At 42.0% G+C, this 26,390-nt stretch overlaps 1 protein-coding gene across 3 annotated transcripts in view; it reads right to left on the bottom strand.

Moving 5' to 3' along the window:
• The window catches only part of KIF1A (kinesin family member 1A), a 3,950,406-nt gene that overhangs the window by 3,801,848 nt on the left and 122,168 nt on the right, over positions 1-26,390 (bottom strand). For all 3 annotated transcript variants that reach the window (XM_069213666.1, XM_069213667.1, XM_069213668.1), the window contains exon 2: positions 5,987-6,085. The gene's annotated coding sequence lies outside the window, so the exon portion shown is untranslated. The remainder of the gene's footprint in view (positions 1-5,986; positions 6,086-26,390) is intronic.

Genomic DNA, 26,390 nt, shown 5'->3' with positions numbered 1-26,390 from the left:
TTAAAGGTATGGACATGTAAGTGCAAGCTTATACATCCCTATAGTAGCCTTTTCCCATTAAGGCTACTATAAGTGAAAGACTGTCCATGGGCTAACATGGGTTGGCACCCATGCAAACCTGAAGTCTCCAACTCCATTATGGTACTACCAAAAAGTGGTCATGCTTGGTATCAACCAATGTGCCGTCTCACCTCTGACATGAATCTTGTGTCCAGGGTGATGTGGTATACACCAGGTAGCAACCTTAGATGTTTCCCACCAAGTTGCCGCAGCTGATGCGGCCAATGCAGGATTCTGACCCCCTGGACAGAGTGTGAATATGCGCAGGAGTCAGAACAAAGGTCTGGATGGGAAAGAGGTCACACCTACCTCCCTCCCAAGAAGGCTTGTCAAGTAGCACATCAAGAGGGTGAGCTTCAAAGGGCACCCCACCTCTGATATGCAAGCCTGTCCCTTAGTGGAGGACAAAGCCATCCCCCTGCCCCCGGGCATATATGCACCCTCACAGATGAGAATTTTTTTTTGTTGGGAGACGTACACTCCCAGAGGGCTAGCCACATTTCTAGAGTTGGCTACCTCGTCTGTACAGCGAGGAAGACTACGGCCATATTGAAAAGGGGCAAATTGGAGAGTGCTGGTTAAAAAGGTACCATAACCCACCGGATGTGGTCATCTCAGTTGCAGACTAGCCACTGGGACTAGTAGCCCATTGGCTACCTGCACCCACACCCCTAAAAGCCCCTAAATCTAGGATTTAAGGGTAACCACTGGCACCAGAACAACCGATCTGGAACAACTTGCGAAGAAAGGACAGATAGACACCTGCATCAATGAGAGCAGAAACCTACAGAAACAAAAGGCAAGATACCTTGAACCTGTAGCAACCTTTCTGGAACTGCTTGACTGTGACTGGTCCTGGACCAAAGTTTGATTCCCCCAGCAAGAGGGAACCCTTTGTGAGCCAAAGGTAAGACCAGGCGCCCTTGGACTAGCAGCACTACTTTCCTGCACACCACAGGTGAAATGCACTTACCGGAAGCAAAGACGAGGGATCAAGTGCAGCTAGTTCAATGCACTGTGGGAAGTGTAGTCCAACTCTCCACCAAGTTACAGCTGGCTAGCATTTTCCCCAGGACCTAAGGAAGGGTAGACAGCTTCTCCTCCACATTGCCACTGCTAAGGTTTGTTGGTGGCCAGTTCAATCATTACCATCTTTACTTGAGAATGCAATCTGAGGACACACAGCAATACCTGCATCTGATGTCCCCTATGGCTCCATTGTTGAGTTTATGCATTTTTTTCCTTGCCTGCACCACCACAGTGCTAAAACCAGCAGCCACAGCTACCTTTCAAGCCCACAGATAGTCAAGCATACCTCTGTACCAGAGATGCCCAAGGTAGGTACAGTTGTTCTTCCTGGTGAATCCTAGTCCAGGGGCCCACACAAGCTTAACCCGAGTTGGTTCCCACAAACTCAATCTGCAAGTGACCAAGTGTTTCAAGTATTAATTTTCAGCACCCACGGCTCCTGCATTCAGCACCAAGTTCAGCTAGTACACCTCTGCACCCGTGCCCCATAAGCCAGGTAAAGTTGGTCTGACTGTCACAGCTTGGTCCTGGAACCCTCACAACCTTAACAAGTGGGTTCTCCTGAACTCACTCAGCAAGTGGTTGAGTGTCACTAGTAATTTCACCTATTGACGTCAATAGTAAATGTGTGACAGCTTCAACTGTATTGATTTATTTTCCACTTGAAACTCCATTATTCTGGTTATACGTATCTGACTTACTTAGTTTTAGTGTCTAAATTAATATAACAATCTGCTTTATTTTTATAAATTGGCATCCAATTTCTTTCAAATTGTGTCAATTACTTATCATCCATGTTAGTACTCTGAAATGCTTTACACATGTTCCTTTAGTAAAGCCTCACTGATCTTTGCCACACTAAAAGGACAGAGCTAAGGACTTATTATTGTGAATCCAAGGACCCTCTGTGTGGTATTATGAGAGTATTACATAGTGAAGCCTAACCAGCATCATTGCATATTACCACACTTTCATACATTATTATTATATATATATACATATATTTATTTAAATATAAAGTTTACTGACAAAACTAAAGGTTACTGGGACCTTATAGTGAGGTTCTGAATTGATGCACACAAAACCATAGAATTTCAGTTGTTAGAGATATTTCAAGTAACTATAACTCGTGCCCTATGGTAACTATAACTCACACTCCTTTCATGCACAATTTTCTCTTTAATAGTTTTATAACAAATGTTGCAGTTACATTGTTATATTATAAATAATGTTATAGAAGATTTTATTACTCATGTAATATGTGGGTTAAGTAGCAGTGGGGGGGTGAAGCGCTACAGTAGAGGATCCTGCCAGCATCCAACTCCAAACAAAAATAACATAGGCGCTCACTCAGAACAGAATTGCATTGCCAAGAAAGTTGATTGCCAAACATATCCTAACATGTTTTAGCTACGAAAATGTCCTCAATCACGTAATGAGACATGGCACAACAGTACCAGCGTAAACATTAGTGACATAAAAAAAGGACTCAGTAAATAGAAAGTGCAAACAAAACCAGCAGGACAAGAGCCACATTATAATAGTTCAAAACAACACATTGGTAGCTGTAAAAAGAACCAGTGTTTCCTAGTTAAATGAAGACTCGCCCAAATAAGATAAATGAATGAGTACATGTCACAGGGAATAAGTCCCTTATACAGGTACAAATTCATAAAAAATGTTTTGAAAACAAATAACCCGTGGAAATCGTGTGCATGGAGTATCATCCGGGCACCTAATATAAGTAACTCACAAAGCATGTAGAATTCTTTTGCACAAAGGGAGAAGAGACAATCTATCATCATTTCAGCTTGTATAGAATCTGTCATCGTGTCCGTTCTACACATAATGGCTGTGTGCGCTGAGATCTAGAAAAAGATGGTTCTTGCTAGTAGGTGACATAATACTCATGTAACTCAGCAAACAGCAGTTTTCAGCAGTGATTATCCACCAAATTTTAAGAATGCACGTCTCCAAGTGAACATAATGGAGACTAAACAAAGACTGTGAAATCTCCTAACCCACATGTTTTGAACTGAACAGCAAGGCAACCAGTAAAGTTCTAATGGGCATACCTTTCACAATTGCCAAGTACTCATTCTGATCACATAGTAAATATGGTATACAATTTTATATATATATATATATATATATAAGTATTTTTTTTGTTTCACTTAAAAAAACAAAGGTTACAGGGACGTTATAGTTTGGCTCACATTTTAAACAAACAAGACCTTAGAAATTCACCAGTTATAGTTAGAGTTACCTCAAGAATCTATCATTCATGTCCTTCAGTAACAACTATGGTTTTGTATGTTTAAAATGTAGACGTAATTATAACGTCCTTGTAACCTTTGGATTTTTAAGTGAATTTCTATGTTTTTTTTAATTCTATTTTCTAACTATAACATTCCTGTAAACCTTTTTTTTTTCAGTGAATTTCTAATGGTTTTATTAACATATAGTAACTTCATTACTATACAATATTCCAACCTCTGCCACACAAGGCCTTCGGCTGTTTGTGGCAACGGTTGGCCACAGGGGCTGGCCTGTGGCCAGGACTTGAGGCCAACCCCCTATAAGCACCAAACCTTGCATGATGCACTGCCTTTGCATTTGTGCAGCAGCAGTTTCCTGCAAGACCTGGCCTGCAGTCAGATCCTGCTGCAAACACCCTACCCACCCACCCTACCCACCAAACCCTGTGGCCGTGCACAGCGGAAGTTGTCTGTGGCCTCTCTGGATGCCAGAATAGGTGTGAGAGGGTGTATCTCAGGGTGAGAGTGGCTGTCAGAGTGTATGTCTCGATGTGAGAGTGAGCACATCAGTGTTTTAGTGGGTGTGCCAATGTGTGTGAGGGACTCTAGATGGGTGCATGAGGCTGTGAGTGGGTCTGTGAGTGGGTACATAACTGAGTGGGTCTGTGAGTAGGTGCGTGAGGGTCTGACTTTTGCTGTGTCTTTGTGCACAATGGACTTTGTAAGGGTCTGAGTGCATGTGTGAGTAGAAAAAAAATTGAAAGAGAGAAAAAGAGTGAGAGATAGTTTTTTTTAGATTTTGACGTATGATGTACTGAGAATGAGATATTTCTATACAATTTAAAATAAAATATGCCTCTTTATTTTTTCAAATTAAAATAATTTCTAATTTAAAAAATAAAATATATATATTTGTTTAATGAAATAAAAGGAAGCTGCTCAGTGTGAAGGTCTACTGCCCTACACTGAGCTCACACTAAGTTCACATTGAGTAATTGCTTTTAATAAAAAATAAAAATAAAAATAATCAGCCCTTTCTGGGACCACAAGGGAGCCCTCAAGGGCTCCGCGCAGTCCCTATAAATGTATTTATTTTTCTTTAAATAAATATATCTATTTTTTTTAAATAAAAAGCACTTACAGGCTACCTGACACTGCAGGGGAAGACTTAAGGCTTCCCCCACAGTGCAATTGCTTCATCAAGCATGAAGCTGCTTTGACAGTGGCTCTGTGCTTGTTGAAGTATTTCATCTCTGTCCCCTGCAAGTGTGCAGAGATGAAAGCTTTGGATTTTGACAGCAGGACCTGCTTTGCATGTCCTGCTGTAAAAACCCAAAGTGTTTGCTGCAAAGCTGCAGCCAAGCCACAGCAAACAGCTATGGGTATCCCGGGACATAGCAGGCCCTGGGGGGTGGCAGTCATAGTTACCTTAGGTTGCAAGTTAGAGTTACTTTAAAGAACTCTAACTATAACTGCTGAATTTCTATGGTTTTGTATGAATAAATTCAGAACCTAACTATAACGTCCCTGTAACCCATGTTTTTTTTAGTAAATTTTTATGGTTTGACGTAAAGTAATTTTAATTACTATACAATATTCCAACCCTCGTGCGTGCGGCAGAAGGGCTTGGTCACAAGGCCTGGCCTACGACCAGGCCTTGCAGCCAAGCCCTTATGACCACACAACCCTGTGCCATGCACGGCCATTGGCCTTGCACAGAGCAGGATGACCACAAGGCCTGTCTCTGTGAGTGGGTGTGTGAGTGTCTGAGTGGGTCTGAAAGTGGGTGGGTGAATCTTTGAGGGGGTCTGAGTGCATGCACAAGTGTCTGAGAGGGTATGTGAGTGGGTGCATTAGTCTGAGTGCATGTATGAGTGAATGAATTAGTGTAAGAATGTGTGTGTTTTTTCTATCAAATATTTTCATATTCGCGAATATTTAGCAAATAATTAGTGAAAATTCATTGTGCATGATAACACAAAATTACTTAAAACTGATAATTTGCCCCTAAAACACATCTTTATTACCCCCTTGGGTCAGGGTACCTTCACACTGACCCCTTAAGCCACTTTCACTCCCAGGGACCGTGTCCCATGAAATAAAGTGGTAGCTGCAACTTTCCAGTCAGGTTGCAGTCAGCCAATTACAGTGCTTCTTTTAGCATGTGCATTTATTAAAATTCGTGAATTTTCCCAAAATAACCACTAAACCACTGCAGCCAGAGAAATACAAATTTAGATTTCCCTACATTTCTCAAAAACTACTGATCATATTTACACCAAATAAGTGAAAGAGTGTTCTGCGCACCAAAAGCTACCTTTCTGCCAAATTTGATTTAATTCCTTCAAGCGGTTTGGGCTGTAGTCATGTCTTAAGGTCGTAAGGGAATTAACATGGGAAGCACAATTTTGTTTAACCCCCCCCCCCCATTTTTTCTTGTCCCCCACTTGATGGATCACCCCAAAACTTTCCTGTGCAACAAGAATCCCCCGCACATGGAAAATATTTTGAAGATTAGTCTAACAGTACCAAAGATATAGGCAAGTCAACAGGATACTAACTATAACTATATATATATATATCACACACCAATAAATACCCAATTCTGTCAGATGATTGAAGAAGAGGATATATCTTACCTGTGACGTTACGTGCAAACACCCAGATTTGAGTCAGAAGAAAGTCCAGTCCCGACCCCACCATCCACCACAGTGTCTCGAGAACCCCCTCCTTCCTTCCTAAAATAAAATCAAACATATGAGCACATTCAAAATCCTGACAGAAACCACATGTCAGTAGAGAGAAAGCATGATAACAGTAACATCAATTAATTAATCTCCCAAATTCACCATTAATTTATTTTGTCTAATTGTTATGTAATCCAGATATATTATTTTTGGGTGATGTTCTTAATTGCAATAAGCATTTTAATAAATATGTGTATTTAATTTAAACTAGCTGCATTCATTTATATTGGTTTTGTTCATTATACTACACTTTAATTCATGTTATTTCTTTAATTCAAAACATTTTATATGTTTGTATTAATAATAAACCTGATCTCTTTTGAGCCCTACACTTTTGCCAAAATTACTATGTTTGGAATGGGAATAGTAAATAGGACCCCTTAAGCACCCAACATTTTCCCCAATATGGTTAGGTGTGGAGTGGGGATTGTAAATCTGACCGCTTTAGTGTGCTACACTTGCCTCTACATGGCTAGATTTGGAGTGGAAATAGTAAATCTGACTCCTTTAGTGACCCACACTTTTTAAGTTGTTGTTATGGTTAAGTTGGTTAGAATATATGATTTTATTACAATTCAACACTTTCTGCAGAGTTTTGAATAGTAAACCAGACACTTTAAGAGTACAAAATGTTTTCCATTGTGGTAGATACTGGAGTGAGAATAGTAAACCTGAGCTATTTAGAGTTCAACACTTTCTCCAATGTGGTTATGTTTGGAGTAGGAATGTTAGTTTTTTAGAGTGTGATATTTTGACATTGCTCACATTCTATTATTATATTTAGTTAATAAACTATAAACATTTGGCTTTTTAAAAATGTTACTTTAATCGATGCACCACTAATAGACATTTCATACCTTTTTTGTTTGTATAATTATAATTCTATAGGTCATAAAAAAACCGTTTATTTTTTATTTTTGTGTAATTTTCAATCTACGCACTATATCGTTTAAGAATTTTTGATGAATATAAAACATATTAAACAATTACTTTACAATGTTTTTCACATGTTTCAGTACAATTTCGTTTTATAATAATTTTAGCTATTACATTTGGTTACATTTTGACTCATTTGTAATGCATTTTTATACAATGTACATTTTAATATATCAATAAACACTGAATAAATAGTATTTTATTTATATTTCAGTTTTGCATTACGTATTTCGAAATTAACATTTGTAGAATATGTTATAGATTAGTAGTACTTTTTCATATTTATTTTACCTTCCTGCTCAAAAACAATCCTTAGAGGCATACTCCTATTTGTATGTGTGCTGCAGAATGCACCATTGTGGGAAAACTGGGCTGATTGCAGAAGCCCCCTAACTTTCGCCCCCTTTTTTCACCTATACTGGTGTTTGTCTGACTCTGCTGGTGCCCTGGGCACTGCTAACCAGTCCCAGGACCTGTGCTCTGATTAAAATGATTATGCAAATTAGGCTAATCATAATTGGCTGTGTCAACCTACCTATAAGTCCCTAGTATATGGTAGGGCATGTAGGTTTAGGGACTCCAGCATACATAGTACACCCATAGGTGTACAGGTGTGGTGCCCAGTGTCATTTTAAAGGCAGGCCTGCCTTGCTGGCTGCTTTTAAGTTAAAGTTAACCTCAAATTCCACTTTGGAATTAAAAGTACTTCCAAAGTCTTAAACTACCTTATTTTTACATATGAGTCACCACTAAGGTGTGCCCTAGGTGACCCCAGTGTTGGGTGCAGTGTAACTATCAGCAAGGATCCTATAAAATCTGTTTTATAAGCCCTGGTGGGGGAAAATAGTTACATTCGTTTTCCCCGATTGTAGTGAATGAGCTGCGTAGGCTAACATGGGGAGACTTTATTTGAAAATAATAAAGTCTCAAAAGGAGCTAAATATTTCAAGTTTTGTATCAAACTTATTGGTCTAATAAACCCAATCACTTGCCATTGTTGAATTTAATGTAACTAATTCAGGGAAAGTGTTTTAAATCTTTTCCTGAATGTTTCCAACTTGAGCCCTAGTAGTGCCCTTCTCTGATTGGCAAGCCTCTGGCAGCCTGGCCAGGCTGCTTTGATGAGTTGTGACGTAGCCTGGGCTGAACACAATGAAGTGCCTGGGGGAGGAGAGCTGCCTCAACAGATGGTGAAACAGGATAGGGGATAGCAGCCAAACTGTACTTCAATGGAAGGAAGGACATATGGGTCAGCAAGTTGCCCCCCCCCTTCTTGCAAAACCAGACAGCCAGATGCCACCTTATTAGATTTAGAGGGAGCTTGAAAGGGAATGTTAAGGGAAACATAGCCAGACCAGTGGTGCTTTCCACCCCCAGGAGCAAGGATAAAACTGGCAGAGCTGCACCTCATAACACTGCTGGAAGAAGATACTGGAGAAGAAGGACCGCCCAGCTGGACCCCTGGCCTGCACCTGCACACTACGCTGACAAGGAAGGACTACACCAGCTGCACCCTTTGCGATTCAACAAGAAAATGACTTTGCCTTGCTTCTGCAACTCCAGGAGTGGGATCCCTGTAAGCTACAGGTAAAAAGGAGCTGCCCAGAGTCCCTTGCATTTAAGTTGTGCAGAAACAGCCCAGCTAACGGGTGGCCAGTGGCCATTTGATGATTCTGACCACGTGTTTTCTGGGAATTGGAGTCCAAATTCCCAAGGAACAACTCAGAGCTTCTGGAACCTTGGATCAAGTTGTGGACACTTCAAGGACCCAAAAAGGACCTCTGGAAGAAGAACCTGACATTTTGAGACATTTGGAGCAACTGTTGCAAACCGCTCCATAGGTTGAATAGGTGCATTGTGGGAGTTGTAGTCCCAGAAACCCAAGAGGCAAACCAGAGCTTCTGAAACCTTGGCTAGTGTTGTGGACCACTTTCCTGTATCAGGAAACACTTCTGAAAGTAAGTGTAACAGTGTCACACCATAGCTGGCCTGAATTCTGGACTTTGTCCTTGTCCAGTGTGACCTTTTTTACCCTTTGAGCGTTATTTGCTTTGAAGCGCTAGAATTACTTTTAATCTTTAAAAAACGTATATCTTGGGTTTCCTACATTGGATTTTTTTTTGTTTAGGGTCATTTTAAAGATAAAAATATAATCTATTTTTATAAATTGGTTTTGGATTTTTATTGTGTTTAAAACTATTTGCAAAGCCTTAAACTCCCCTTTTTCTAGATATAAGTCATCAATACGTTAGGCCCTTGGTATCCCATAGGGCAGGGTGCTATGTAAATAAAAGGCAGGGCATGTACTTATGTGTTTTACATGTCTTGGTAGTGAAAAACTCACAAATTAGTTTTTCACTATTGTGAGGCCTGCTCCTTTTATAGGCCAGCATTGGAACTGCCTTTATATATTTTTAAGTGTAGATTCTTATCTGAAAGAAGTGGCCCTATTATGTTTAGTATGGCCAAAATGGTAATAGAAAATCCTGCTTACTAGTGAAGTTGGATTTAATATTACAGTTTTAGAAATGCCACCTTTAGAAAGTGGCCATTTCTCTGCACTTACTGCCATCTGTGCCTTAAAGCCTGTCTCCAATCCACATCTGGTACGTGCTTATTGGCAGCTTCCCTTGTGATTTCTACTCAGACAAAGAAACACAGGACACTCAGTCACAGTTGCATTCATCTGCATACTGAATGGGTCTGGGCAGGAAGGGTGGAGGGACTTTCTCACACTTCGAAGGCCAGTAGCCTGCCCTCCCACAAAGGACTGATTAAACCTCCCCCCACAGGGATCCTGGCAGATCAGAGCTGGGTTCCAAGGGGAACTTGTGCACTCCAAAACCACTTTTCGAAGTTTCCCCCCACTTCAAAGGCATTTTGGGGTAAATTAACTAGGTCTCTGACCTCTCCAAATCAGACACTTCTGGACCTATACCTGGACTGTGTCAGAGGGACTGCCTGGCTGCCCAAAGGACTCCTCTAAACTGCTTTGCTGGAAAGACTGCTAACTTGCTTGTTGCCCTACTTTCCCCTGACCCTGCTTGATGGACTCGGCCTTCCTCCAAAAGTGCTCTCCAAGGGGTTGGATTGAGCTTTCCTCTTGTTCTGAAGTCTCAGGGCCAAGAAAGACTTCATCTACTAGCTTCTGGCAGTGTAAACGCAGCACTGGGAGGCCGACACATCACATTTTGATCAACTGGATTGATTGAACCCGCTAGATCACAAGGAACCGATGCCTCACCACTGACGCCACATCAGCTCTCTGCAACCGGACAGAAGTGACGCCTTGCCTCCCCTGCCTCACGGTATGAAACTGATGTCTCACCTTCCTAGTCACCCTAAGGAAGGGATACCGTAATGGCTCCAGCGATGCCTCACCTCCCTGACCCGCGCAATGTCTTTGTTTCTTAATTTTCAAAGGTACTGTGCCTGGGGGTTCATGTGACTCTGTGACCGGCACCAGTGGAGTCGGACTGTTGGGAACGACTCCTCCAATGACGTAGTTGGAGATATTGCATTTCTAAGCGCTTTATTGGGATTTAATCTTTAAAAATTCACATCTTGGCTTGTACACAAAAGGTTTTTTGACATTCTGATTTTATTTTATTCAGATAAAGATTATCTACTTTTCTGAACTGATGTGGTGTACTTTTGTGATTTTTCGTTGTGTTACTGTATGAGTTATTGCACAAATACTTTACACATGTCCTGCTAAGTTACGCCTGACTGCTCTGTGCCAACCTACCAGACAGTGGGCACAGGATAATTTGGATTGTGTTGTGACTTATCCTGACTAGGATTGTTGTCCCTAATTGAACAAGGGTGTATTACCTCTGCCAGAGCTGCTTGGCATTGGTTTGTATTTACAGAACCATGAAAAACAACCCAAAGTAGCTTTACATGGCTTAGTACCAAAATTATTTTATGTTGGGCTACACCAAAAGTGACACCACCATAACACAAAATCTTAGTAAATCTGCCCCAAATTCCTTTTAACTTCACGTTGCCATCATGTGTTTTACTAGTTACTCTATTTTGTTCTTTGCCTTTGTCCTTGGAGATCTGCAGTGGGTCTCTAGGATATCGATTTCATGTTTTGGTTCTTCGGTGCAGGTGAGAACTTTTTCAACTCATTTCTGAGGTACATTGATGGTTCCCAGGTTGTTAGTTACGCTAGTATGTTTAGATTAGTATGGTTTAAGATATTTAGTTAGATGGGACTAAGTAATATTGTTAGCTAGTGTGTGAGGCAGGCCCTAATGACTTATACAAGTTATGTATGTGAAGTGTACGCTAGATCTATTTAATTTATATCTTTTTTTACATTATGTTTTATTTTGGTGTGGATATTGTTGGTTTTGAATGTGGGTGAGTATGTTTATTTATTTATTTTACAGGGTTTTTTTAGTGGTGTGGTCAGCTTGTTTTTGGATGATGCTGGCAGATTTGTTAATACCAGAAAAATACATTGAGATTTTTTTTTACCAACTGTATAAAATACATTTCTCTTGATTTCTTTGAGTTTCCTGGAGTGTTTAATATATTTGTGTTAATATTTTTCAGATTTTTATGGATTTGATATGGCTTCTTTTGATAGATTTCCTGCTTTTAGTTTGTACTACTTATGCATTTTTGGGGATAGGTTTACCTGTACTCCTTTTTAGGTCAAACCTAGGCATTGTGCATGTGCTGTCTGCAAGACATGCTGTATTCACTCTATTGGCTATCAACCATGCCAGCTATTGCTATTCGTTCTTTGTTGTGGCATTCAGCAATGATGTTTTTTTTTTGGGGTGCATTGGTTCTGATTCTCCTGCCTTTGATTGCTTGGTTCACACCTAGGCAATTTCACTCAATGTTCTTTTTTGTCTTCCATCCCAACAAGTCCAAGGATCCTCCTGGTCGGCCATCGCAAGGCATGGTTACCAGATGGCTCCACAACTTTGCACGTCACTTACTCTCCCCGTGCTGTTCCCTTCACCCCTCCCACAACACTGTTTGTGATTACATTTGGGGTTACTTTATTCCACATGTATTGACTCCTGGTGTGCAGGCTTTTGAACAGGTTTTAAAACAACTAAATAAATTTGTGTAAAAGCACGCTTCTGCTGTTCCCCAGCACACACCATTCTTCCATTGTTTTTACATGGTTACTGCAAACCTTTTGTTCAGAAGGCTGACTGAGAGCGCAGTTGAAAAAAGCACAACTGTATCCCAAGCTGTAACCGGATCCTCGTATCCTATAATTTCACCATGAGTGCATACTGTCATAAGTGTAAGCAGAAAAATAGCAGGCTCGAAACTGCGCGCTCTGCCTCGCGCTGCTCCTGACATGTCGTACTGTCTCCTGGTTGGGATATTCTGGACCGATGACCACAAGGTATGGCTACTTGGTATGTGCACAAACAACTTTTTGTGCCGAGCCTTATTACCTATACAGAGCCACTGGAATTATATGGCAGAGATAACCAAATTGTGCAGCAGGGTTGACCAATTTTTAGGGTCGAGCCTCCATTGCCAGTGAGACGCTTTAGGTATTAGAAAAGGGCTCGGAGCCCTGTCGACGTCACGTCAGTGTGTTTAATTGGCAAGTTGGCTTGCCTGTTAGAATCCACTTCTTTTGATTAGTGGAAGGCACACATACATCATGCCTTTTCCGGTGGTGAGCCCTCCTCGAGCGCAGCGCCCAAGTACAGAAAACGTGCGAGGCTCGCTGGGTGTGGACTACTTTTTCTCTGTTTTCGCAGCGCGATCTCGCTGGGCAGAAGTCCAGCGCTTCGCATACTATCAACCTTGTTTCTCAGTTAATTGCACTTTTGCTGATGGGTATTATAAGTGTGAACTGTAGCAGCGGGATTGCGCTGTTTTTTTTTTTTTAAGCAAGAAAAATCCGGTTGGGAGTTTACAACTGTGAACAGCTGTAACTCCGACAAATGCAAGAACCTAGTGCATTGCAAATGCTTGTTTTTTTGGCTACTGCCGCCCCAGCTTTGTAACCAAAATAGTTCCTAAGCCCAACGACCTACCCTCTGGATTCATGTGCCCTACAGTCTGACACCGGGCTATGTGTCTCTAAAACTGGCCTCATATGTGTTTGTGTCCCATTGATTGTCCTATGCATATTGTGCTTGCTGCCACCTCTCTGTAATCATTACAGCCAGCCCCCAGTATAAATATGTCACATATCCTAACCTCTTCTTTACTATTGGCCCAAAATCTTTATTCCGTTCCCATTCTTTACTTGGTTAGCCTTATGGCCTTTAAATTACCGGGCATTACATAGTGCCCACATTTAACGCATTTGTGTGCCACGCTTTAAGCGCCGTGAACTGGATACATTAAAAAAACATTACTTTTCTGATGGAGAGCCATTCATCATGTGACGCAGCATTAAATGATAGGAGTGACTATTGAAGGTATGTGACTTAACCACCTTTGGTTTGTGTTTCACATGCATACAGTAACTGGGCTGAACCAGACCCCTGTGGCTCTGTATCTGCAGCCACCTTGTTTTCTACCGGTAGGCAGGTTTTGCTATCCAGATTGTTTGTTTCTCACAGCTGATGGAACATGACTGCCAGTTCACATTTCGCCGTTGCTAGTGAGGGACTATGGTAGCTGTGTTGCTTCTTAAAGCTCAGTAGTCTGGTATTGCACCATGCTCGTCAGGCAGTTCATTATGATGGACATTAGTGATTTGTGTGAAAACTGATAACGCAGTATTTTAGTCTAATAAGCTTGCACGGTTTTCTCCGTTGGATGCAGAGCTAGTGGCACTGGGCTGGGAATTATTTTCTAAAGAAGGGGGTTTGTCACTGTTTCTGAAGTGCTTGATGTGGTGATCTTCCCAGATACAGAGTAGGTGCATGTTTTTACCCTTTCAAGAGAAATGAGAATAAAATTGTGTTTCAACTCCACTTTGCAGTGAAAACGTGAAGGACATAACCCAACATGTTCAGTTATATGCAGAGCCACTGGAAGTATGTGGCAGAAAGGACCAAATTATGTGGCAGGGTTGGCCAATTTATGCAGCAAGAAAAGTCCAGTGTGTATTTACAACGCCAACAGGTCTAACTCAAGCAATTGCGAGCCTTATTGCATTGCAAATGCTGTTTTTAATCATTTCTTGGAGTATGGATATTGGATTGTTAAATAAGGATGTCTGCTACTTAATTGTGAGTAATACATTTTTTATTGCTATAAAAATATTGATAGGGATATTTTGGTTATACTATTTATTAATAGTATTGCAATGAATTATCATTAATTTGTGATTTTCCTAAGCAAAAAATGTTGATTTGAATGATGTATATTTTTCTGAATACATGCTTAGTAAAACAAATGGCATTATTATGCGATGTATTTCATATTGTGAATTATTGTTGGAAACTGTTTGTTATCATTTTTAGAAATTATACTTATATAAAGTTATCCAGACCAGCCTCCTCTATCTGCTCCTCAACGGGAAGGAAGATGGCACGGCAACCACTTTATGTGAAAGTATCCTTCTTCATTTCATATATACAATAATGTGCTGTAGTAAAAGACAGACAGCCTATATGAAATTATTCTTTTTTTTTCATGTAAACACCAATGCATAAGTAACACCGAAGCGTTTCGGGCGTGTTGCCTTTGACAAGGACCGAGTCTCACTATCTATTGGCATTTAAAGTGCCAAAAACCCACTAAGTGCATTGCCACTTTTTACTAAAAACAACAACTAGAACATTCAAATGTCTCAAACAATGGTTACAATTTTCAGTATCAAACCAACGATATTTTCTGAAACATTTCATCAGCTACATGTTCTTATACTTTCAATTACAGTAAACGACGACATTTAGAACAGCGAACTCTAGGCATTTGTCCCGCCACATGTTCACATTAATTCGCACTACTGCAAAGTACTCAATGATTACATACACTACGTATTCTCATAATTGTAAACACTGTAAAGTACTGAATTGAAAATAAAGATGAGCTCCTGGCCATTCCTCTATTGCATATTAACAATGATTCACATTACTTTAGGTACTGGATTGAAAATGAGAACAAATATGTCTATTTCATATTATGACTGACAGTGTACGACCTTAATAACAAACAGAATGTTTACATCAATAGTGACATATGCTTTCATGATAGTAGTCCTTATCACAAAAAGACAAACCATAAACATCCACAATTGCTATTATAATTTAAGGAGAAACACAACTATTTCAAATGTCATAGTATACTACATAACTAAAATGACTCAGTGCTTTTTCAATATTCAATTTCAGTAAAGGACTAAGCTGGAAGTTGCGAATAAAAGTACTAAAGTGACTTAGTGCTACTTCACATTTTGATATAATGCCTTGCCATCCTGACTCAGAGTTTGAGATTTGCCAATGAAATTGCTAGGGTGACTTAGTCCTACTTCAATTATTGATGTAATGCCTTGCCACTCTGACTCAGAGAGTTAATCAGAAAGCATCACAGAGATAGAATAAAGTGGCAAGCAAAAAATGATAGCTTAATGCATGATTAAATTGACAGTGCTCCTCAAGCTGCTGGAACAATGTCCTGTTGTTCTAATTTAGGACAGTACTTGGACTTTATTATGAGTGTGGTGGTTTGAGGACTGCCACACTCGCGGTGACGGTAGGATCACCACACTCACGTTGATGGTCAGACTGGCGAATCGAGGTGGTCAGACTGCTCATTATAATCCTGGTGGGTGGACCTGCCAGGGGACTGCGGTCTCAGCTAGGAACGTGGTCCCTGATGGGGTGACGGCGGTCTGAGTTGTACTCAGCCAGGGCAGCACTGTATTCAGCGCAGCCTAGATGATTACAACTCCGCTTTCCATCAGCCATCTCATTACGGGGTCCCCAGTGTGAGAATGCTGCTGAAAGCAGGTGCTGGGAGCCACGGGGGCCCTGATCTGCCCCTGGCCTGGGCAGTGCAGGGCCCCCCTGCCAGCACCGTCGGAATTCGCACTGTCTGCTTTGCAGACACTGCGCATTCCGAGTGTGCTGGAGTGCTACGATATAGCCATTGACTCCCTTAAAGGAGCAAAGCCCAATATTGTAGCACTGTTCCTGGCGGTCAGCCCAGCAGGAATACATATTGCAATGTTCCTGCTGGTCAGCCCGGTGGGAACATATTACGCTTGGGAGGGTGCCACCGGTATGATGGTGGGGTCGTCCCTACGACTTTGGTGGTCCGCGTTTAGGACCGCCAAGGACGTAATGAGGCCCTTAGTTGGAAAAAGTGTCAATCAGTTTGCTAAAGTGACACAGTGTTATTTCACATTTAAATAATGTGCCCTGCCCTTAGGCTGAGGTAGGCTACATTCTGACCCATTGGCTGAAGAAAATTTGGTAGCACGCCTAGCAATGTTAGATGTCCAAGAACCCTGGGCAGAAAAAGTAACACCCAGGTAAGGAAAATTATTATGCATAAGATAATGTGGGAAGAAGTTTACCCTGTATAATTAGGACATCAGGGGTGACCTGTGTCAAGTATGAGTGCAAATCATTAATGTAGCAAATAAACAAGAGAAGCCAAAACACACCCCTGTCTCACTACTAGATAAATTTGAATGTCCCCAGACACATCACCCTACGTACTAAAAAGGACCCGAGCTCTCATATCCTTGTATAAATATGCAAGGAAATAATCTAGGCCTATGTCCAGGTCTCTCAGCGCAAGTGCTTGCCATAGTTTGGCATAGTTCACACAGCAAAATGCAGATGAGAGGTCGATAAATGCTTAGTGCGGCAACCGTTTCACAACTGTGTATTTGACTATGACCAAATTAAGATTGAGACATTGCTCAATGGTTCCAATTTTACTCCTAAATCCATATTGACAACGGTGCAAGACAAACTCCTCAGAGGCTCAAACGTTAATCCTATTATAAATGATAGATCTTAATATCTTAACAGTTGTATCAATTAATGATATTGGCCGATAACAAGCCGGCGATGAGCGATCAACTTTCTTAAAAATGGGCACAATTGTCAAAGTACCCCAGCTAACAGGTAAGAGACAATAAAATAGATTATTAAAAACGTTAGTAAATAACGGTGCCCAAAGAAGAATGTTACATTTAATTAGATCAATAGGTACCCCATCAGGGCTGGGAGCCTTTCTTTAATAGCCTCCTCAACTTCTTCCAAAGTAACCCGAAAACTAGCTACCAAATCCATCAATAAAAAAAGAATCAATGGTAGGGGGAAGCTGCATAAATGGAACTGAAATGTTCCTCCCAAACACTTGCAACAATGTGACATGAAGAAGTGGTGGGCGGCCCATTTGCATGCTTAACATCAGAAACAGCAGCCCAGTGCAGCGTGGTATTACACTTGTTAAAAGTCCAAGCTAAAACTTCCCACTTGGCAGACACAATCTCTTGTCTGCGCTTACCTGTAATCAATTTGAATTTCTTGCGCGGGAGGGCCACTAAAACTTGGTCCCTTGGATTGGTACTAGGTACAGACCAAAGGGCCCGGTTAGCAGCAGAACATTCATTGTTAAACCATCTCAGGTTATCAGCCATGGGCTTAACTGGTTTTGGAAGAAACTTCCTAATCCCAGAGCAGAAACTGGAAAAAACTTCCACCACTCGCTGACCTAAGAATTCTTCTGTTAGGCACACAATAAGCAACTCAAAGTTACTTTCAATAATCTCATTCAAGGTTTGAGCTGGCTCTTTCAAATCAATCTTAAATTGTCAATGGTGGGTTTTAAATAATGTGCACCAACATCTTGCCTATATGTCTTCATAAAACAAAGTGACAATATGGCCTAGATCGTGTTATGATCACTATAACTGGACTGGATAACCCTACCATGTGCGATTAGATTCTCCAAGCTACGTGTGAAAAATACATAATCTATAGTTGATGGCCTACCATGCCCCTTGAACGTGGGAACATTACTATCAAATGGGCCTGAGAAAGCCAACACATGAACCATGCCCAAGAGGGTAAGGAAAAAAAACAACTCAGCGCTACAAGAGTCTAAGCCAGGGTAGGGTTCCAACAAAAATTCCTCATGCTAGAATGGCAAGTGCGCATTAAAGTCACCAGCCAGACAAAGATACAGAGTGTGCCCTCAGAAAACCACATCTTCAGCCAAGTCAGCAAGGAATTAAAACAAAGGAGGACATCTATGATTAGGAGTGATATTAAAACAATTGTTGTAAAAATTCAGAATATACATGGAAAAAACTATTTAATTACTATTGCTTGAAAACTATTGTCACTAAAGTTCACAGTAGAGATAGTGCCACCTAATACAGTACTAACCCAGATTGTCAACCTGCTTGAAGCCTGCCCACTATGTGAGGGAGTAGCAGGGACACTTAAAGCAATGGAAGCCATCAACCACTAGGGACATTGTATCCAAGTATCTTGTAACAAGCTGATATCATAACCCTTTTTAAAGGAAATCCAATCTGGAAGGTCAATCTTTGATCTAAGACCAGCCACATACCAGCTTAGAATTCTGAGAGAATCAATATCTCTACTCGAAGATAATTATTAATTTGTTCAAGGTCCCAAGGAATAACATTATCCATTGTAATGGCTGAGACCAAATTAAATACATCAGATGAAAGAAGCCCCACAGTCTCATGCTCAACATCCACATGTGTGTGTGCGGTGGGGGGGCGCACAACTACAAGAACATCCAAACACTTCTGTCCCCAAGCTGACCAAAAACATATTGGAACACGGAGTGTCCCCCTTGTAATTGTAATCAAGAGATGGCGATTTAGTGTAGCTGGTGGTGGTCTATAAAAATATCCCAGACGGAGGGTAACAACTTCAGTTCCAGTTAGGCTAGAAGATTCTTTATTGTTTAGTATCTCACGGACACAAGCAGGTCTTCAAAAATTTACAACAATACAGTTCCCCCTGATGTTTTAGCAGAGTGACCAAGCCAGCCTACTCACCTCACCATGATTACTTCATTAGGTCCCCAAACACTAAAGCGTTTATGCACATGTAGCCAATGGGCAACCTTGTTCCTAAGTTGTTCCCAGGACTCCTGCTGACCAGGTTTGAATGGTGACACCCCTGCCAGAATTAGAACATGAGGGCAGAAGACAAATTTAATTCAGGGGGAGCAGCTACATGACAATCCTTAGGTATGGTAATTATTTCTGATGGAATGGAATTACAAACTTTATTTGGCTGCCTATTCACACTGGTCAATGCCCCAACCTGCCCCTGTCTTCGCTGCTGGAAAGGTGCCCATTACAATCCATATTAGACACACATACACCACCAACAGGACTCTGAGGAACTGTCAAATTAGTGTTACTCCTAGGCTGCTGCTCCACTGCTAACAGAGCAATAGATCAACCACTGGGCTCCACTGGAGGGATACAGTTAAAATTTCTAATTACTCGTCCTTCAAGGTGATCCAGATGCTCAATTAGTGGTTTGAGTCTCATCAAGTTTACTGCCAACCCTCGCACATAATAGCTCCACCAAGGGCAAAGTCTCACCAGTCTGAGGGGCCATGGTCTGCTTTTAGCCAAAATTCAGACCAGATGCACTTGATATACTTGCTGGAGGCTGCATTCGGGAAAATAAATGTTTCTTATTGGGAGGAGAGTGTGACGGCTGGTTACACTTCCTAGCCACAGATTTGCCCAGTGCCTTTTTCCACTTCGTAACAGAAGGAGAAACTAACTGCCACAGACCAGAGTAATTCACACCTTATACAGCAAATTCAACATTAGTGTTCAATGTAGAGTCAACCAAATAATCCTCAGACATGTTAGCAGAAGTAAAAGTACTCAGTGTTGTGGCATTAACATCAAAGTTACAGGTATAGCTACGCCAGTATCCATCGAGAGCCTATGCTCCATCAGTTCATTCTCATTCTCGACTATACCTATAACCCTTCCAAGCATACTATCAACAGTCACAGAGGGGGGGAACTATAATAGGCCTATTTTCACCCTAGTGCTTCCACACTGCAAACGCCTTACCTTGAGTGACAACACACCAACTAATACTAACTAATGGGGTAAAAAGAGGGGGCTCAGCCCAGCCTCGACTGGCAGCGGACAGGCGCTGGCAAAGCGGGCTAAATATGGATCGCCTCCTTTAGTCTTGGTATCTGTATAATAGATACATAAACCTAGATAGCAGCTATTTAGCTGGCTACCCAGTAAACATTGAATTTTCTCTGCTATTTACCTGGCCACTGGAAAAGGTTATTATTATTATTATTATTATTACTACTACTGTTGGAACGATGGCCCCTGTATTTAAAACAATCATACCCATGACCAGTCTCCACTGCCCATTTATATAACTCAAGACTGTATGTTTCTGATGCGGTCTGTGGTTTTCTGATGCTCCTACCCCATCATCTGAACGCTGTGCTTGTGCACGCCAACTAAAGTAGATGCACAGATGTGTAGCAGTGCAAAGGAGGATCAGTCTCTAAAGCTTTGCTGTATTTTCTGAACTGTGTTTCTGGTGTTTCGGTCACCAACCACTCATCCATCTCTACCGTACCTTATACTACACTTGGCAGCTTTCCCCAGACTGTGGGTTGGTTCCAGTTCCCAAAGTGTCTCAGAGGGCACTTCATCTCAAGAGGATTGCAGGAGATAGACACCCAAGAGCAGTGCATGATGGCTCTATCCAGAGCATCCAGCCAAACACAGGTGATTCCACTGCATTCTTTAATCTGCTTTTTATTTCCATGTTTGTCATCTACTCCTTTGGTCTGTGGCATTCCATCAGAGAATTCCTGGTTCCCAGCCCTCACCCACTGTTGAGGAGTTTGGGGCAGCACTTACAAGGATTTTGGGAAGTTAACACATTCTGATGGGACCCCTGGACAAGAAGGTTTGCTCTCAAGTTGAAACATCGCAGTGTGTTGGGTGCAGATTTACCTATTCATCCATAAATTGGGTGGAGGTGGCAGCATAACAGATTTACGAACTCTGCACTTCGAGACGAGGTGAGTAATGGATGTACCTCTTCTTTTTCATAATCTTCTTCTGTAAATTTTACTGATTTACCAAACTTTTTTTTTTAGTTGCTGTAAATCAATTACTTTGGTGGAAACTTTCAAGTCCTAGCTCATTGCGTTCCTTTGCTCATCCCAAGTCTCATCCTATTACTATAAACTCCCTATTAACACTTCTGGATTCTTCCCTCCCCCATCCCTCCATTACTCTAATAAATCCAACTAACAAACTCACATGTCCTCTGCTCAAATTAACTAATAATAATACTAAAACTGTACTAATATTTCCCTATACTAACCGCTTCGCCGCTTCGTCAGGGGTAGTAAGCGCTATATAAACACTATTACAATATTGCAATACAACTTCATCTTTGAGAGAGGTAAATTAGAGCAATTTAGCAGTACTGAATTGTTGAAGAAACAAATGAGAAGGAATTAAGATTTGAGTTGGGATGGAAGCAATCTACCCCATCTAAATGCATCCCTTACCGGACAATGCTGGTTAAAAGAAGATTCCAATGTTTTGTGTCCTTAACATTTTCCTTCAGTTAGAATCTATGCGTTTGTGGGGGCTAAAGAAACGTAGAAATCTAAAAGGAGTAAGGATGAGAAACGTAGTAGTGACCCTAGGTGAAATTCTAACAAAAGACTCATACAGAAATAGTGAATGTCCGTACCTAAACAACAGAGAAAAGGTTAACTCTTGCTACAGGGTTTTCAACATTGAGCAAAGCCTCCAATAATTATAGTCAAAAAGAAAAAGCAAAGAAGTAATTAATATGATTGAAAGTGTAGAAAATCCCTGAAAAGTGGCAAATAATGACTTGAATCAATATTGTGTCATCAATCAAAGTTAAAAAGGCAAAAACATGTTGCCCTTTAAATAGATCCAAGCTTCTGTTTTTTTTTATTTAAACAAATCCTTGAACTCACTGATATTATTTCAGAGGATCTTAATTCAATTGGTTTGCTGAATCAGAATGAGGAAGAGAAATAACAAGGTACCATTGGAAAAGAACTCCATATACAAGGCTCTGGATGGCATAATTGCGGTTGGCCCCAAAATCAAACCAAAAGCCAACGTTCTTCCATATAATGTTAATCCAGGTAAGTTATTGAAGCTTCTTACAGGTTTTTTTCTCTGGTCAGTTTGTCTTATGTGAAGGTTGCAAAGCCACTCATCATCACAATAAAAATATGTGACAGAAAACAGTTTTGCCAGTAGCCACACTCTAGGCACTGAAATTTATAGATTGTGCTGACAAGTTTGCAGTGAACCAGGAGACCCTCCCATATGGGCTCAACATACATTCAAGTTACACTACTCTAGGAACGTGTTAATTCTCAACTCGACTTGTTACCCCCTTCAATAATGTCACATAATACAAGAAGTTCTCTTGCAACCTCGAATGTGTACGTTGGAATGTGTATGCATACAATTAACTTAAACAAGCATTGGCAAAGCCTATAGATTTCGCCTATGCAAAATCTATTGGCTTTGTCACTTTGTTTTACATATTCCATAGTATTTGAGTTGCTGTGCAACATGGCTTAAAGTAAACAAAAAGTACTATGACACGTTCAATGCTGGCAGCGTTATAGCATTTTCTTTTTTTTTTTTTTTTAAACTTTAGGCCATGTTCCACAGCAGCTTAACTGTGCAATATGTAAAATGGTAGCATATAATTCCCCTCAAAATTCTACAAACAAACATGATGCAATCCTCATCTGTAATATATGCATGGTTTCAGTGCAAGTGTACTGCTCAACATGTCCCTTATCTGCTTCAGCAACTACCCCCACAAAGAAAGTTTAAATTAAGATAAATAGATTGATTTAAAACAGCCCTTTGAGGTAATACAGTTAATAACTTGTTTGCTTTCTGCTTGCAAGAGGGTATTTATTTCTATTTAAGGCTCCATCAATCACTGAGCAGTGGTAAGACATTAGGCATTGGCAGGGCTCGATTAATGCAAAGTGAATAGCAGGGCAGCAAGCTGAGCTGTGAAGCAGGGCCGTTGTTCGAAATGGGGTCTCTAGTTGGCAGAGGTATTCACCCTTGTCCAAATAGAGACCACAATCCTAGTCAGGGTAAGACACACACAATCCAAATTATCCTGTGCCCACCCTCTGGCAGCTTGGCACTGTGCAGTCAGGCTTAACGTAGAAGGCAATGTGTAAAGTATTAGTGCAATAAATCATACAGTAGAAGAGTAAAAACACCACACAGGTATAGAAAAATATATGATATTTATCTGGTTTAATTAAGGGCAAAACGATAAATGTTCAATAAGCACAAGTTGAGATGTCACTTTTGCTAATTTAAAGACAGTCTTAAATCTTAGAAATCAACAGTTGTCTCTTGTTTGCAGAAAGTACCTGGTTTGCGTCAAAATTACCATGCACGGAAACTGCAGAGGAGGGGATGCGTGGAAAAATAAGGTGTGCGTTGGATTTTCTGACACGGCACAGGCGATGCGTTGTTTCTTTCCTCGCTGCAAGAGGCTTTGTGATGATTTCTGGCATGCAGTCTTGGTCCCTCACTGCAATGCGGGGATCTTTGGATGCCCAGGACGATGTAGGTAAAATCCTGGGCGTGCGGGAAGAATTCACAGGGGTTGGGTCGATCGATATAGGTGACGTGTTGAATTTCTGTCACACGGCAGGCACTGTGTCGATTCTCCACCCAGGAAGTTGGGCTGATTCGTTCTGGCTTGGCTGTGCGTCGATCTGGTAGGGCCATGCATCTAATTTCCGGTTGCAACGCAGGTGCTGCATCGATCTTTGCTCAGGAAGTCCGGCTGCGTTGTTCCGGTTCTGCTGTGCAGCGATTGTCTCATCGCAGGGCAGGCTGTGCATAATTTCTGGCAGACTGTGCATCCATTTTCGGTGAACAAGGAGTTTCCTTTAAGAGATGACGTCTTTTTGGCCCTGAGACTTCAGAAAACAAGAGACCAGCTCAATCCAAGCCCTTGGAGTGCACTTCTCAGCTAAGTCAGAGAGCAGCAGGGCTAAAGTAGGTCAGTTGTCATTCACAGCAAATCAGTCTAGAGGAGTCCTTTGGGCAGCCAGGCAGTTCCTCTTGACAGGTTGCAGGTTCAGGCCCAGACAAGTCTGGGTTTGTAAGGTCAGAACCCAGTTTATATACCCAAAACTGCCTTTGAAGTGGGGAGACCTCAAAGAGTTGTTCTGAAGTGCACAAGTTCCCCTTTCAGTACAGGTCTGTCTGCCAGGGTCCCAATAGGGGTTTTGGCAGTCCACTGTGTGAGGGCAGGCCAAGAGCCCAGAAAGACCCATTCAGTATGGAGAAGAGTGCCAGTGTGACAGTGTCCTGTGTTTGTGGTTCTCTGGGTGAAATGCATAAGGGAGCTGTCAACCAGCCCAGCCCAGACATGGATTGGAGACAGGCTGTAAGGCATTGATGGATTGTAAGTACAGAGAAAGGCTCACTTTCGAAAAGTGGCATTTCTAAAATAGTAATATAAAATCCAACCTCACCAATAAACAGGATTTTCTTTTACTATTCTGGCTATACTAAATGTGACCTGGTAACCCCTTTCTGATCAGAATCTGCCACTCAAACAGGATAGGAGGGTAGCCCTAATGCTATCCTATGAAAAGAGCAGGCTTCACAATGGTGGAAAATGACACATAAAACACACATGTACATGTCCTGCCTTTTGTCTACATAGCGCCCTGCCCTATAGGTTACCTAGGGCCTACCTTAGGAGTAACTTATATGTAGAAAAAGGGGCGTTTAAGGCTTGGCAAGTACTTTTAAATGCCAAGTCGAAGTGGCAGTGAAACTGCAAACACAGGCCTTGCAATGGCAGGCCTGAGACATGGTTAAGGAGCTGCTTATGTGGGTGGCACAACCAGTGCTGCAGGCCCACTGGTAGCATTTAATTTACAGGGCCTGAGCACATGTAGAGCTCTTTACTAGGGACTAACAAGCAAATCAAATATTCCAATTGAGTATGAACCAATGTTACCATGTTTGTAGGGAGAGAGCATATGCACTTTAGCACTGGTTAGCAGTGGTAAAGTGCACAGGGTCCTAAAAACCAGCAAAAACAGTGTCACTAAAGTGGGGGGAGGCAGGCAAAAAGTTGGGGTGTGGAACCACCCTAAGGTGATCAGGTTTAACACCCATAGATTTGGGGCTTCTACAAGCAGGCAAGTTACTGCATTGTTTGTGCACCAGAGCATAAAATGGCTCTAAGAGGGTCCCGGAAATGTCACTTTCAGGATAATAATTTGAAATAATTTAATAATTATTTAGCAGGGAAGTAACTACTAGTAATGAAGCAGGAGCAGGGGCAACTGGTCAACCCGGATGTGAACAGCCTTCTGCATCTAATTATGGTTGAGTTTTACCATGTAGCTGGGGAAGGGGTTGCAGCAGGGTAGCCCACATTACTGGCTCAAAGTTCCACAACCACCTTGCTAGGAGCACACGAAAAGCGACACTGTGGGGCTTTTTATGACTTCAGCGGACGGAAAAGCCCGTCTGCCAAAGTCCTGACAGATAGGATGCCGCCAGTGTAGCAGCCATTCTCCTGGGCGCATTACGAGTTTCCTGCTGGGTTACCCGGGAAACAGCTTACAGCATTGTCTTTGGCTCATAATAGAGCCAGTGGCATAGCTGTAATGTGTAGGAAGCACCAGCACCCGTCACGAAATGGTCGCTGTCTGCAAAGCATTGTGACAGGGCTGGCCAAGGGGGCCCCTTCACTGCCCATGCCACCCTTATGGGCAGTGCAGGGCCCCCCTTGGGAACCCTGCACCCCATCTCCGCCAGCTTTTCCATGGATGGGTTACCGCCATTAAACCGCTGGCGGAGAAGAGGGTTGTTATCCCCAGGGTGGCACTGCTTGCAGCACTGCCCTGGAAGATTAGGACCGCCAGCACCACAAGACCATTGTGGAGATTAAGGGGGTCATTACGACCTCGGCGGTCTTTTCAAAAGACCGCCGAGACCATGGGAGACAGAATACCGCCATTGCCGGCGGTATTTCTGTCTCCCTATTATGACATTTCCGCTGGTCCAGCGGACGGTAACAGTGTTACCATCCGCTGGCCCAGCGGAAATGTCACATCAACATTGCCGCCGGCTCGTAATAGAGCCGCCGGCAATGCTGATGTGAAGCGGGTGCAGTAGCACCCGTCGTGCATTTCACTGCCCGAAATTCGGGCAGTGAAATGTGCGACGGGGCTATGCATGGGGGCCCCTGCACTGCCCATGCCAAGTGCATGGGCCCCCAGGGGCACCCCCAGTCCCCTTACCGCCGCCTTTCCATGGCGGTGTGTACCGCCATGGACAGGCCGGCGGTCGGGGACTTATAATCCCCAGGGCAGCGGTGCTTGTACC

This window comes from Pleurodeles waltl, chromosome 11 (assembly GCF_031143425.1).
Source record: "Pleurodeles waltl isolate 20211129_DDA chromosome 11, aPleWal1.hap1.20221129, whole genome shotgun sequence".
Classification (NCBI taxonomy): Eukaryota; Metazoa; Chordata; class Amphibia; order Caudata; family Salamandridae; genus Pleurodeles; species Pleurodeles waltl.
The sequence above is the reverse complement of the archived record's forward strand: the minus strand, read 5'-3'. Positions and strand labels throughout refer to the sequence as shown.